Source organism: Stegostoma tigrinum, chromosome 12 (genome assembly GCF_030684315.1).
Source record: "Stegostoma tigrinum isolate sSteTig4 chromosome 12, sSteTig4.hap1, whole genome shotgun sequence".
Classification (NCBI taxonomy): Eukaryota; Metazoa; Chordata; class Chondrichthyes; order Orectolobiformes; family Stegostomatidae; genus Stegostoma; species Stegostoma tigrinum.
The window spans coordinates 53,163,072-53,178,747 of record NC_081365.1 but is presented as its reverse complement, the minus strand read 5'-3'; the positions used below and the strand labels follow the sequence as shown (position 1 = coordinate 53,178,747).

Sequence of the window (15,676 nt, the reverse complement as noted above, 5' to 3'; positions counted from 1 at the left end):
GTTTAACTTTTTATTTTAAAAAAACAATTCAACTTCAAGTTGTGTTGGCTAAACTGTATGTGTGCTGAAATGCCACGCAACTGTTGTTTCCTACGTGTGCCGATCTACACTGAGAATTTAAACGTTTTTGCTTCACAGATCCTTTCATCTCCCCTGCCTATCTCTGCAGCCTCCTCCACCCCTGCTATTTTCTGACAACTCTTCCAATTATGACCTCATGCATTCCTGTCAAAAATAAATTCTGCACTTCATTCATTTTTATTAATTTGCCTTGGGGGAATGAAGCAAATTGTCAAAAACTGACTTATTCAGATGCTGTTGGTGTTTGAGTCTGTTTTGTTATTTTCCTTCTAAAATTACAGTGAGTAATCTTTGTACATTCACTTGCAATTCCCGTAATATTAGGCTGTGTGAGGGGTTATTCAAATACAAGTTATCGCAGTGGATGCTACTATAACTCACTTTTGTAGACTGTGTTCACTGACTCCTAGGCCATTCCTCACTACTACCTTGATTCTGTCTCCAAACACCCCCTCAAGTTCCCAGCATCCCGTTCTACCTGTGCACAGAAATAGCAGCATTCAACTAAATCAATTTATCTAATCAGCTGAGAGCCACAGTCTCAGATTTGTTTTTTTTTTTGCTTGGAAAGACAGAGGGTTGGTGGAGTTTGAAAAGGTCATTTTTTTTGAGTAAAGATGGTAATGTGATAGTTGTAGCAGTGTCTACTCGAAGTTGTACAGATGAAAACTATTTTGAGTACACTGAGGCATTCTGTTTCTGTGTTAGATGCTCAATGACCTATTTACAAGCTTTTTAAAATAATGTTCAATTAATAAACCTGTAATTGCTCCATGTATGAAGCATGTCTTCAAGAAGGAGATAGGAATGGAAAATATTTTTTGAATGGGATTCACACCCAATATATGCATTTGAAACTGGAGCACGGCAATGTTTAGAACTTTGCCAAGTATGCTTATGCTCTGCCGTGCAGCCTTTGCTTGCTCATAGCAGATTTTGAATTTGCTGATGCACAAAATAAATTTTCACAGAAATTTTAGGGAATACCTAGCTCAAAACGGCCTAATTTGCACCCAGTTAGGTGATCACGCATCTGAAGTGACAGCATGATTTCATCTTTGTTTAGGCATTACCAAATAAATCTGCACTTACTTTGGCCCACAAGTGAAGAAGGGGCAGTGCAGTGGCTCAGTGGTTAGCATTGTTGCCTCTCCGGGACCTGGGTTTGATTCCACTCTTGGACAACCGTGTGAGTGGAGTTTACACATTCTGCCCGTGTCTGTGTGGGTTTGTGCTGGGTGCTCTGATTTCTTCCCACAGTCAAAAGGGGTGCAAGTTAGTTGGATTGGCCATACTAAATAGCCCATAGTGTTCAGGGATTTGTAGATTAGGTGCGTTAGCATGGGCAATACAAGGTGAAAGGAATAGATTAGGAGAATGGGAATGGATGGCATGCCCTTTCAGGGGTTGCTATGGACCCATTGCCAAATGGCCTGCCCACACTGTGGAGAATCTATTTTAAAAAATCGAGACACAGTTGACGTGTATTTAGAATGAAATAGTGACCGTGGATTTGCACATTTTAGATTTGCTGCATTTTTAATGCAGTTAAATATTTAGATGCTGTCACCATCAGCTTGTGGGTGATGTTTAATTTTATTTGAATTGTTTGCTTTCTCTAGAATCGACTGTGTATTTGCTGATGGAAACATATATTGTAGCATTAATAAAAGATAGTCATTTTCCAGCAGCACTTTTGGAAGTATTGTTACAGGAGCTGGAGGCCCAATGATAGATGTTAGATACAGTCCTCATGGCACTCCTTGCTGCACCTCTTACTGGAAATAGCACCTTTTGGAGATGTGTCACGTATCGGTAAGCAAATGGCAAAGTGAAAAGGGGTCCAAGGTGTTGCAACGCCTGTTGTAATTATTGGAAGAATATTTTCTCTGGATCATACAAGTTATCACATATATTGTAGTATTTTATAAAAAAATTTCTCAATGTTCCACAACATCCATGTACACTTAAGTTGCTTAGTGTATTAAGAAACTTATGAAAATTTCAGCAATAGAAATAAAGACTCGCATTTATTGAGTATGACTTGTGACTTTGGGATGTAGCGAAGTGTTTTCAAAGTATATTTAAATTGTAGTTGCTATTGTAATATCAGAAATACTAGTCAATTTGAGTGCAGCATGTTCTCTCAAACAGTAATGTAGTAATGACCAGGTAACATGTTTGTTGTGAAATTGATTTGAGGGATGGATATTGATCAGTTATGGGGTAACTTCCCAACTGTTCCTTTGAAATAATACATTAGTGTCATGTTATGTCCAACTCAGAAGGCAGATGGAGTCTTGGTGACATCAGAATGACAGTGTAACACTCCTTAGGTATTTGGAGTGTGGTATAGACTGCTTTCATTTCTTAATATAATGTGATGTGAGCATTTGTTGCCTTTATTGAATTGCCCTTGAATGAAATGGCCAGCTAGGCTATTTCAGAGGGCATTTACTGTGGCTTGGGAGTTGCATGTGGGCCAGACCAAGTAAGGACAGCAGATTTCTTTCCCAAACACAGATAACACAAGAACTAGGAGCAGGAGTGGGCCGTTTGGCCCTTTGAGCCTGCTGCACCATTCAATAAGATCATGGCTGATCTTTTCGTGGACTCAGATCCACTTACCCGCGTTCTCACCATATCCCTTACTTCCCTTATTCAAAAAAATTATCTACCTTAGCTTTAAAAGCGTTTACTGAAGTAGCATCAACTACTTCACTGGGCAAGGAATTCCATAGAGGAGCATGAGGTGCACCAGATGAACTTTTTACAATAACAATAGTGACCATACAAAATTGATACTAGTTTTCGATTGCAGCATTAGTTAATTGCATTCACATGCTCTTAGCGTGACAGCGTTTGAAGCCATGTCCTCAGCTATAGTCTAGGCTGCTGAATTACCAGTCCATTGACATCACTATTATGCCACTGACTCCATGTTTGCAGAGTGGGACATAAATCCACAATTTTGTGACTCTGGTGGAGGTTCTGCCAACTGAACTCAGGTTGACTCCACCAAGGACTCTGTTTTTGTTTTTGGAGCAACATTCAGTGGAATTCGAGAGATTTTGGTCCTCTGGATGTACTTTGTTTGCATTATTGAGTAAATCTGGAGCAGCATATGCAACATGGCACTCTTTTCTTATGCACAACATTTTGTTTTACATACGCTAACCAATAATCGCAAAGATGGATCTTTCCCACTGATGGGTAAAGAGCCTGCAGTTTAGTATCAACAAAAAATTTTAGTTGTGACTTGTGCAGTTAATTAGAATGATTCAACACAATGTGCCGTGCTTTGACCTCTTAAAATTCTTAAAAAAAAATTATATACAACTTGTGTATAGTGCCAAGAAATCTACAATCGTTCCTGTGATGGAGTGAGGGCACACATATAAATTCTGCTTTTTTAATTAAACAAACAGTTGAGAAATTTCCCATGTCTGGACACATGTATAATTTAGCTCCCCTCATTCAGTATCGTTTTCAGTTTGTTATTAACAAAATTGCCACTCTAGAGCCACACTAGGGGGCAATTTTGAGCTGTGAACGCTAAGATATAGGACAAAATTTGAAGCAGCCCAAATTTTATCTCTCTTTCAATTCAAGATTTCTGCTGGACAAAGATGTTTGTCCATTCTGTCCAGGATGCTTTACTGATCTAGGCTTCAGATATTAGGGGCAGAAGTGTCCATTAGTCTTCAATGATAAGACAATTTTCTGAACCTAAAAAACCTGAGTGAAAGAAAGTTCATGTACCAATATGCTGTATCCATTGTCCCTTCTGTTTGGCGTTAAGCTGTTAGGCTTGGGTCATTTTTGATCACTTATTCAATTCTGTTATGAAGTAGTTAAACACGTTTTTAATTAATTGATTCATTGTTCCTTTAAATGATCTTTTGTATGGGAACAGAATCACAAAACCTTTTTTTAAATTTTAAAAAGGTAGAAAATCTTACGATTATGGCTGCAGAATTTCATGATTCTTCAAATTATTTAGAAGAGTTACTGCATCTCAAGAATTGTATGCATTACTAAAGCGGCATATTTTAAGGAATAACTTTTTTAATGAGTGAACTTGATGAACCATGGCATCCCACCAGTCAGAAAATTGATGTTCCCTGAACACTGCCAGGATAATAGGAATCTCAAATTCTATTGAAGCTGTAAAAGTTATTTGAATGAGAATTTTGGTCTTTTAAGTGCAATACCTGTGGTTTATGGAGCAGAGAGTGCACATAGAATGGCATTTTAAAAAAAAAAATCCCTTGAATTAGCATTAGCAGAACTATTTATTCCAATCATGGAATAAAATAAACCAAAAACAAAGCTGAATTTTTGTGTAAATTATAAACTGAGTATTATTGAGCTGATTTAAATAATTTGGTTATTTTAACTGAATATAAAGCATCTCATCTATTTTTAATGCATAGTCTTTAGTCCAAATATGCATATGGTAAATATGCATATTTGGCAAGAGAATAGTTTACAGTAAACAGTCAGTGTGCTGGTTGATAATATAAGCAGACTGGAGTAGATGCAGTTGTCTGGAACACATTTCAAAACTACTACTTATGCATTTTTAAAATAGGTTCTGCTTTAGCTTGTTCTGTAAATTGACCAGTAATAGGATGACAACTAGGTGAAATAAACCCCAAATTATTGATGTAAAATTCCAGACCACTACAGGGAATATTAGTGACATCAGTCTTAGAGCATTTACAGAGGCCATGTTTACAAAAGCAAAAACTTCAGTTTTATCCCCACACACAAAAAAAAAGGAAATGGCAAACTCTTCTTCAGATTATAGATTTCCCTCAAGTCTAGGTCCTCATGATTTGTACACACATTGGCCTACAGGTTCCTTGGGACAAATCCAACGCTTTCATGAATCACTCCATTAGTTGGCAACAGTGTATGACCACCAGCACTATGTCGTGCAAGTTTTCTTTGCTTTCCAAGCAATTGGACTATCATTTCTGCCAAACTATCATCCCTCATTTTTAGGTGTGTTGCAAGTGATAGACTGGGTGCTTGGCAACAAGGACACTAGAAATCTTTTCTACTTGTTTTGTTTCTCCAAATGAACAATAATGGTTTTGACAGCTCCTGGTGGGGTGCCGTAACAAAATAAACGACACCCTTCTGTCCTTGGCAAATGATGGTTGTCAGGATCCGTTGATTGGCCAGAAATCTATGCAATAATTAGATGTACAGGTCAAGTGGAGCCCTCATTAAGCAGACTGTTAGCATTCTGAGGTGGTAACACTGTTATCTCCACAGGTTTGGTAGAACCTTTTCCCAAAACATCCTGGAACAATCATTTTTGTTTTGAATGTGCTGTATCAGTTTGTGATTTTCTACAATGTGGATGGCGTCAGCAGCTACTCTTGGATGAAGACCTTCAACATGATGGAGGTGACAACATTCAAGATATGAAAGAAACGAATGAAATGGGACAGTTCCAACTGTTAGAGCTGAATAATTCCTGATCCTATGTATTATACATATTTTATTATCATGACTTCTCAAATTTCTGTCCTTGTCACTCTGAAACAAGTGGAAAGGACGCTCTTGGTCTTTGTGGATTGATTTATTCGTTTATCTGGAACTTAAGACTTGAAGTGGGCACACCACATGTTTTATATTTAATAGTTTAATATTGTCCTTGATTTTTTTAAAACTTCCAGGGAGTACTGGCTAAGCAACAAACACAGAAAATGTTGGGAAAACTCAGTAGGTCTGGCAGTATCTGTGGAGACAGTTAATATTGCAACTTCAGTCTGACTGTTTCTCGAAATATGAATACAAATAACAAGTTTTATAGATTTTAACTTAGTTTTAGATTGCTGTTGTATCGTCAGAAGAAATTTCATTTTACATTGAACCCAGTGAGTGCTGTAAAATTTGTCGCTGAATTTATGGCATTGCATTTATATTATAAATCCAAAATTTGACAGTAATTGAACTCGAGTGCAGATCTTTGTTTGTCTCCGAAATGTTTTAACAAGATAATCAGAAAGCTACAGTACATTTTTTTTATTGCAGTGAGTTTTAGATGATGGTGATGTTCTCTATGCTGTCAGGGCGTCTATTTAATTTCCAGTCTTCAAAACCTGAATTTCAAAACAACTGAAGACAGCCGTGTCTGAGAAAATCACGTCAGCTCGCAAGCCTTCAAGATGAAAGCAGAAATAGCAACTTTCGTTTGCGGAGAGCTGGATATTAAAGATAATTTAAATGAAATTGCATGGAATCAATGTAGTGACTGTGAAGGATACGTATTGAAAGGTTCCATGGTAATTAGTTTCCACTTTGCACTTAGTAGACCAACAGAAGGGAATATTTCCTGTTTAATGTTCTGCCTCGGTGACTAAAGTGTTATCACACTAATGGTATAGTACTGCTGACGAGTATCTTCCTTGGCAAAAGATTATTGTCTCTTTGGTCGCATTGGAAATTTTCTACATCATTGGAATCTGAATATACTTGATGGAGTGTTTCATTATCCTTTCTAAAAATAAAGATTAGACTGTGTGCAGCTCGGGTGAAGCAAAGATTTCTTGACTATTCGCAAAAGGGTTAGAGCTTGACATTTAATGTTCTGTGGAAGTGATTGTTTTTTAAGGGGGTGTAAATGACCTCTGCCAGGATCAGATGAAGTGAGTAACAGCTTCAGCATTTATGAAACATCATTACCGTGATCATACTCAGTTTTATTGTAGATACCCAATTGCATGATAATGGAACCTAATACATATGTGTTTTGGTTCCCTAATATTTTGAACTGATCACTCTTTAAGCTTGAAATGGTGAAAGCCGTTTTGGTTGATACTAGCTATGCTGCCTGTACAAATGAATTAGTTTCAGCTGGCTCTTATTGTCTATTCTGTGACACTCTTTCTAGATAAGCTGTGAATGTGGTCCCTTGACATGCATGCTCATAACGACACAGTTCTTAAATAAAATAAAACAGAAGTGTATATGGTGAAAATCTGAAATACAAATGGAAATAGTGGAGAAATTCAGCAGGTCCAGCAGCATTTATGAAGAGAAAGCAGAGTTAACTTTTCAGGTCTGGTGACCTTTTTTTCAGATCTCTGGAACTTGAACCCATGCTGCCTGTTTTATAGGTGGAAACACTGCCACTATACCTCAAGCCCTTGACATGTGAGCATGACTGAAAATCCTGTTAATATCCACCTCCTGAATGCAATGGAACACTTGATTACTTGATTATTAAATCTCCTTGCTTTGAATTAACCATTTGCTCATTATCAAAATGATGCAAACAATATTTGTGTTAAATTGTCAAATGACTCTTGTATGCAATGCTACTGTTTCCACTTCTTTGGACCAAAAGTTAAAGTCGCTTCCACTTGGTTCAGAAGTGTGTCATTAACATGTCCAACCAGGTTGATTTAGAAAAAAATTAAATTGTTAAATGTTCATGTTGAATCACCTAAAATTACAGCATAGCTGCAGATTTACCCCAGCTGATTCTTGTTGGTGTTGATGCTTTATGTGAGCAGTACTGCTCATTTCATGTCTGAACATTGTATTCCGGTATTCATTTTATTCTTCTCAACCACCTGTTTAGACTAATCTTCAATATTGACATGGTCTCTGTTGCAGTAACTAACTTGTTCATTTTCCTGCCTCAGAAAGTTCTGTAAATTAAAATTTTCAACCTTGCAAGTCATCTGAAAATCAAGCAAAGCTATCCCAACATTTCTATTTTCTAAGAGTATAATCATATTGATTTTTCCTGCTCCACTAGATAGAACGAATAAGTGTTACAGTTTCACAATCTGCAAATGCAAACACATCAGCTGTTCTGGTGATTGCCATTGAATTTGTGACAAAAGTTCTTAAAAATACTTGATCATCCCTGGGGAAATTGCAGGATCAGAGATGGAGGAGGAATCTCAGTTCTGGTGAGCAGGAGTCCTGATCAAGTGAAACCAATGTTGTATATTTTTAGTTACCAACCTACCCTACTGAAGTAGTCATCAAATATTAGGAAATTGTTATCTGAACCCCTGGGAGAAGAGAAGGCTAAGGTGAGATGTTGTGAAGATATTCAAAATTGAAATAATCAAATTCAGTTCTGAGGAAGGGTCACCGGACCTGAAATGTTAACTCTGATTTTTGTTTTCTTCACAGATGCTGCCAGACCAGCTGAGTTTTTCCAGCAACTTCAATTTTTGCTGAAAATCATGAGGCATGTGGGCAGAACAGATCAGGGAAAGTATACTTCCGTTGTTGGAGAGATTGAGAACAAGAAGGCACATATTTAAGACCTTTGACTTGAGAAGAAGTAGCGACAAGGGAAAAGTTTTATCACACAGTCATTGGTTAGGGCCTGAACTGTGTTATTTTGTGTGTGGAGGAGGCAGGTTCTGTTAAGGAATTGGATTACAGTCTGAAAGGGCCAAAAGTGCAGGGCTATGTGATGAATAAGGGGCACTGGCAATAAATGAGTTTGTCCTTCAGATGCAAAGGACTTAATGGCTTTTTCTTTGCTGTCATCATTTTAATGATTCTAAATTCTGGTTGGCTCACATGAGCCTCCTCTCCTGTTGTCTTTTTAAAGACATTATAGTTGTCTAACCAGGAGCAGTGTCTGGAATGGCACTGTATCTTGTTTTAAAAAATAGATTTGTAAATACTCATTCTGACAGCTGCGCTATGGCTACTTCATTTGTCCTTTTGATCTGAAATATGATTCCCAAACTGGGGAAACCATTTCGTTTATATTTAGAATGTACTAGTTTGTCTGAGTATTGAGTTGAATGGGATATTTATGTCTCGAGAAATGCTTTTGAAATATACAGTTTCCTTCTAGGATGTTAAGTTTACAGTTGATCTTGCTATGCACCACTCTAGAGTATCCACAGCGTGAAATACTTAAGTCATGTATTCATGTCCCAATACAGTGAATTTTCTACATTTAGCGAAGCAATTCAATTTTTAGCAATTTTTCTGTTGTGCCTATCAAGGCACTTATTTTCAAGTTCGATTAGTTGAAGGTATCACCACCAGAAAATATTTAATATTTTAATGTCGCAAATTAAATTTCTTCACAATGATTTCACTATTTTCAATTGGTGGCATGATGCTTCACCTGAGGTTGAGAGTGAGTTGTGACTTATGCTTAAGTTCGAAAACAGCAGATTTTTCTGAAGAAAATGATAGGCAAGTGGAGGTCTCATTGAAATAATTCCAGTCAGATGTTGCACTTAATTTTTCATTCATGTGCTCGTTGTTTCACTGCTAATTGCTGATGCCTTACTCTATTGTTGGCACGTGCTGAATCCACTACCACAACCCGGTAGATGGACTGGAGTCTGTGTAATGTGGGTCTCATCATACATTCCAAAACGTAAATTTCTTGTTCTAGAACATTTGAAATAGAATTCTTTCATATTTGCTTTGGAACCAACCAAAGTGAAAAGTTTCGAGGGTCAAAATTCTGGAACACGCTCTTTACCTAGTGGTACCGAGGATGTACCTGCACCATTGTTCCACAACATTTCCAGTATCAAGGCATACTTCAAGGAGATAGATAACACCATTGTACACTCACTTTTCCCAGTTGTATTGATTGTTCATAAATGTCACATTTACTTCCATTTACTATGATTTATGGCCTTACTAGAAAGGTTTGCAACATAGTGTATACAGCCAGCTAAAGAAGGATCAAAAGCATTAATGTTCCAAATCTATTGCGGAAAAATATATTGTCTTCAGTTTTGAGCACAGACATGTTTTCAATGGATGTTTTTTTGGAACTATTGTCTGTGAATACCACATCAGTATTTGCTACCTTCTCTCTGCAAATGAGGCACATTAGTAAGAGGTGTTGGGTGGAATCACATCACACTCAGGTCCGCTTTTGAGCTGTAAAGAATTTACACCAGTTGGGAAAGTGCCGCTGGGCAGTCCAGGGACTTGTCTGATCGTAGGGAAACATTTTCACTTTTTGTACAATTTGTTTTTAGCCCATCATGGCTGTTGCAAGCCAATTGTAATTATTAATTGAACGCGCACTCCTCCAATCAAGTTAATCATGTGGCTGCATGATCAGTCTGTGGACATCTTTAGGTCATATCGTGATCTGATGACGTACACCAGATCCCCTTGTCATTTACTCTTGGGCCATCATAACATACCTTTATTGAACCACATGCCAGACTTGACTCCTGTGCCAGTTACACAGCACTCCTCAGCAAGGACCTCTTCTATCCACCTTTTTACGCCGTATATTCACAGGAATCCTGTAATGCCTACATACATCAAACTCTATTTTTAAATGTGACGTGGGGGTCTTGATGTCATCTGAGTGTGCGATCAGTGTATGGCCAGATATTTCCCTTTCCCATGATGAATGCTAGACTTTGAGCCAGCCTGGTGCAGAGGCTTTGATCAGCAATGCTCAAGGCTGTGTTATCTAACTATCTCTTAAACAAGCAACTGGATCTGTTCCACAGGTCCCTTTGTTTGCATTTCACAAGACCCTTTGTGCTGTCTTAGTCATTACCTTGAATGTATCCTCATTTTGTGAAGGCAGTTAATTACTCGAAGTTTTTATGGTTTAATTTCAAGCAGCCAAGCATGAGAGCTGCTGTTTCAGCTCAAATTCTTCCTTGGTTGTTTCATGCTGCTTCAGCCATGGACATCCCTGACACAGCCAAGCAGCATCTCCTGGCCCTGAAAATCCAAAATCCCAATAATCCCTCCTCATATTTTCTTTTGGGTCACATGTTTTGTTGAATTAACAGAAAAGTTGTCCCTCGTCAGAAAACTTCTCAACTTTTCCTCATCATTGATTTTGGTTTTCAGTGCTATGACTTTTAAAAAAAATTCCAAACAACAATTTGCTTTATAATTTGTGCTGTGTGGAAATTAGTTGAAGCAGGCAGGTGACTTCAGATATTTCAAATGTTCTCCTCTTAAGTGAGTATGCAAGTTTCCTTGCATCCCTGAAGTATGATCCCTGATCATTGTGCTTGCTCATGCCGACTGTTTGGATATAAATCTGTACAAGCAGGCCACATAATGAGCGGACTCTCTTTCTCCTGTGAGGGAAATGCCTAAGCATACATGCTGCTGAATTTCTGCACCCCTGTGGTATTGGAAGTCTGCACGAAGCAGCACACTTCTTGGCTGGTCACAACCCACCAACACACTGCAGTACCCCCGTTGAAAACCTCTGGTCTAACACTATTGGACTACACTGGTTCACGAAGGCAGCTAATCTCCACTTTCTCCTGTAGGTCAATATGGATGAGCAATAAATGCGGACCTCCTGCAAACAGCTACTTGGTAAAGAAAGGGGATCCATGGAACGGCGCTTCATGGGTCTCATAATATAAAATACACATCTTTTGAACATATCTTTGCTTCCTGTCAGCCTTTTATAAACACAAACTGCTATGTGATGGTTTAGGTTGCAGCCTAGACAAGCCTGTATTTCAAATAGTTATGTGGCATCTCAAAATGTGACATTTTGATATAAATTTATCCACCTCCCTTTGACTTATTGTGTAATGGAATCCACGTGGTGTTGTCATTTAGCTATGTGTACATCATGTATGGTTTGTAAGAACCATACCTTTGTTTTATTTTGCCTTTTAAAAGCTGTGGACTGCAATAAGAGAAGTGTTTTGTAAAAATAGGAATTTATCAGGATGGCTGCATAGTTTGTTAACAAGGAAATCCAAGCCTATTCTGAACTTTTTTTAAATGGCTATGGGTTCCTGCAGTTTGCAGATGATCAGGAGCTTTATTGGTGAAGTTGGTTGGTTCACAGTGAACTGGGAAGGATGGAAGAGGAGACACATTACAGACATGGACAGTGAGAGAGATCGAAATACGCGCAATTGTTCTCCCCACAGAAGCAACTTGTTGTGGAATTTTTAAAAAATTTGTTTAAAGTTGAAAAAAAACTAATTAGAATCAGAAACCCTACAGTGTGGAGGCAGGCCATTCAACCCATCAGGTTCATCCCACTCAGACTCTTTTTTTTTTCTCTCCCACCCCCACCCCACACAATCCTATCCCTGGAACCCTGCATATCCCATAGCTAATCCACCTAACCTACACATCTTTAGACTATGGGAGGAAACTGGAGCACCCAGAGGAAACCCGCACAGAAACTGGGAAAATGCACTAACTCCAACAGTTGCAACTTTTTTGAACTGATAGATTGATGAAGTGTGCCCAACAGTAATCATGAGATGATGATGCATAAATTGCTAAATGAAGAGTTTCTGAAAACTGTCAGATCTTGCTGGAGCACATGAATGTGGGAGAGAAACTACCCCCCCCCCCACCCACCCCACAATAACTGTCGCACTGCTGTGTAACGGTAATCTGTGATGTTCAGCCACCATCTCTGCAAAGATTGTAGTGAACGAATGTGATTTTCAAAGGCTTTGATTTTGTACTTCACAAGTTTCATGGCTTGCTCGAATACTGCAGCTAACAGTTTGATATTACTTTATTGACAAGAACTTTACAGTGGAAGATGCAGCCTAATGATCTGAATGTCAGGATTCTGCTTTATTTTTTTGAAACCTTCATTGGCAAATCCTTTTGACTTTCCCTGTCCATGGAGACAGTCAGTGCAAATGCTACAACTTATTGCCCTGGTAAGTTAATTTTTTTTGTGTCTTTCCTCAAATGGATATCTGTTACCCAAAATATTTCTTTACAATTCACATGACTGACTTGGTAGCCTGCAAAAATAAATCCCGGGTGGAGTTCCCCTCAACACACTGAATGTTGGTTAGCAGCTGGCAGTGAGCACACGTCTGACTGCAAAGTAAACTTCACACTCATTACTAACTTCTCAACACATCCAGCTGATGTGTTGTCAAGCTGCCATTTTAACTATAATACAGACAGTGGAATTTTGTTAATCTCTTTCCTTCACTCAACTCTTCCTGCCCTTATTGCTTACAAGAAAATATTTAACGGGAGATAAGTATGCTTTTGCGCCTAAAAAGTGCTGTAAGTTTTTGCAATCAACTGGGTAAGTTGATAAGTGGAGAGCCAGTTCATCCTGTCTTCCATTGTAGTAACAGGTGGTAGCTAAAGGTGAAAAGAAGTGGAGGATATCATTCAGAGTTGCATGAAAGTGATCAAGTAAGAAAAATATGTCAACCATAAAGCTGTTGATAGTGATGTGTATATGTGGTTTGACCAACAGAGAGCTGGTATCAAGCCTGGTATTCAGTTTTTCCCCCAAACAAATGGAAAATCAGATTGCTTATCTGAATTTCAAGCCAACACAGGACAGTTGCAAGATTCACATTGTGTAGCATATCTGAAGTGAGACAAGAATAATGGCTCACGGATGAGCTACCCTAATGTTGCTTCCAAATAAACTAGAGAACCTTATGCACTGATATAATGAAGATCAAGTCTACAATTGTGATGAAACAACTATGTACAGGTATTTCTCCTATAAAGTGACAGTTCTGTTCTTGTGTGACCTTGCTTGTAGAAAATTGCATTTTAGGGAAATCACCATACTGCCCAGGAGGATGTTCGTATTATCCAAACGGTGTCTACTATTCATGAATACGAATTGGTTGTAACAGATTTAACAAAACACGTGTAATAACAGAAATACCTGTATTACAAAATATTGCTAGAGATGGAACTAGTGAGATAGAACAGCCCCGACAAAACATGTGAATAGAAGCAGATAAAGTCTACGTTAACAGTCCTCCCTTTTGGTCCAGCAGAACTGACTTTGTTCATCCTCTGTGTTCCCCAAATTGCACTTCGTTCAGTATCTATTGTAAGATTACAAACTTGAAATACATTAATAATATGAAATCATGGATGATCTTTGTTTTTAAAAATCTGTTTCCACGATCAATGTTTTTTCTTTTATTTATTCACAGGATGAGGGCATCACTGGTTAGGCTAGCATTTATTTATCCTCCCTAATTGCCCAGAAGGAGGTTAAGAGTTAGCCACTTGCTGTGGCTCTGGAATCACATGTAGGCCAGACCAGGTAAGAATGGCCATTTCCTTCCCTAAGTACATTTGTGAACCAGATAGGTTTTTCCTGACAATTGACAATGGATTCCTGGTCATCACGAGATACTTAATTCCAGATATTGATTGAATTTAAAATCAAGTTCCACGATCTGCCATGGCAGGATCTGAACTGGGGTCCACAGAATACTACTTGGGTTTCTGGATTAACAGTGCAGCAATAATGCCACTAAACCATTGCGCCCCCCCCCCCCCCACCCCCCGCTTCGATTTGAATAAATGTCAGCAAAGATTTTAGACACACACTAATGGAAGCTCACGTTGTTTGACAACTGCTGCTTTGTACCCAACTCCAGATAACTGGGTAGATACATTCTTCTCTCGTTAGTGACTGAAAAGGATTACATCAACAATCCAACCCCTTGACAAAGACAACATCTCTATATAACTACAGAAGAAAGTTGATGAAGAAACAGGTGGGCAGTAAGGTGGTCGTGAAAACTTGCCTAAGAGGACTGTGTGAGACAGAAACAAATGAATTGTTGGTTTCCATCCCAATGATTCCATGGACGTTTTCAAACGCTTCCCTAACGAATACTTGAAAGCAAGAAGTGTGTTGTCAATTCAATGTCCACGATTGAAACATCAATGCCACGTCCATACTTTGGATCTGAAATGGAGATGTAACCCATTCATGGCAGAATGTCAATTTTAGTGATAGCACTGATCGGCAATAAACATCAGAGAGCCAAAAACTTAACTGCAACGTTCAATACTGATGACTGTCCAAGAAAGCAACTTGCTGCCAGAGTTCCCAAGGAGCTCCTTGGGGAATGATGGCAGATAGTGAAGTATTGACCAGAATGATAGATCAAAATCCTCTGTCCAGCAAACTGAAGATGATGATCCCAAAACTAGCTATTCCCATAATCCAATGCAGTCACACATGACCTAGAAGAATCTATGTAATGGTTGGATGACAAGGAAAAAAATCAACTGCAAGTGAGACCATTTCAGAACACCTTTGCTACATGTAAGGAAGAAGCAAGGAATGAACGCGAACAGGTACATGTTAATAATTACGTAGCTGTTGTTGAATAATGCATAAATAATCACACTGCTGTTACCAGAAGAAAGGAAAAAATTATTTGAATTGCTTGTTTACACTGGTTTGATGCTTTTGAAGGGTCTGACCTCATAACGTGGTCTGACCCATAGAACCTTGGACAATTTGCAGTACAGAAAGAGGACATGCAGCTCATCATGTCTGAGTAAGTTAACCACCCATTCCGATCCCAGGTACCAGCACCTGAATTCTTCAGGAGCAGATCAGAGTTCTATTTTTAAATGGGTTGAAGTTTTTCATCCAGCCACCAAACTGAGTGATGATATTTAGATGCTCATCACTCTGCTTTCCCTCCATGTCCCCTCTAATCCTCCCCATTTACTACCAACTTAAATCAGTGTCACCTAGGAACTGACCCTCCTGAGAGGGGAAATGGGCCTTGGCTGACCACAATAGCTCAGCCTCTTCCTGCTCTAAGGAAAGTAAACCAGACTTTCCCCAGCTGCAATT

The 15,676-nt window shown here is 38.6% G+C and overlaps 1 protein-coding gene across 5 annotated transcripts in view; it reads left to right on the top strand.

Moving 5' to 3' along the window:
• The window catches only part of igsf11 (immunoglobulin superfamily member 11), a 280,353-nt gene that overhangs the window by 107,914 nt on the left and 156,763 nt on the right, over positions 1-15,676 (top strand). The window contains exon 1 of one of the 5 annotated variants that reach the window (XM_048540503.2): positions 15,146-15,165. The exons of the other annotated variants lie outside the window; for them this stretch is intronic. The gene's annotated coding sequence lies outside the window, so the exon portion shown is untranslated. Of the gene's footprint in view, positions 1-15,145; positions 15,166-15,676 lie in introns of those variants that run through there. 5 annotated transcript variants of the gene reach the window in all.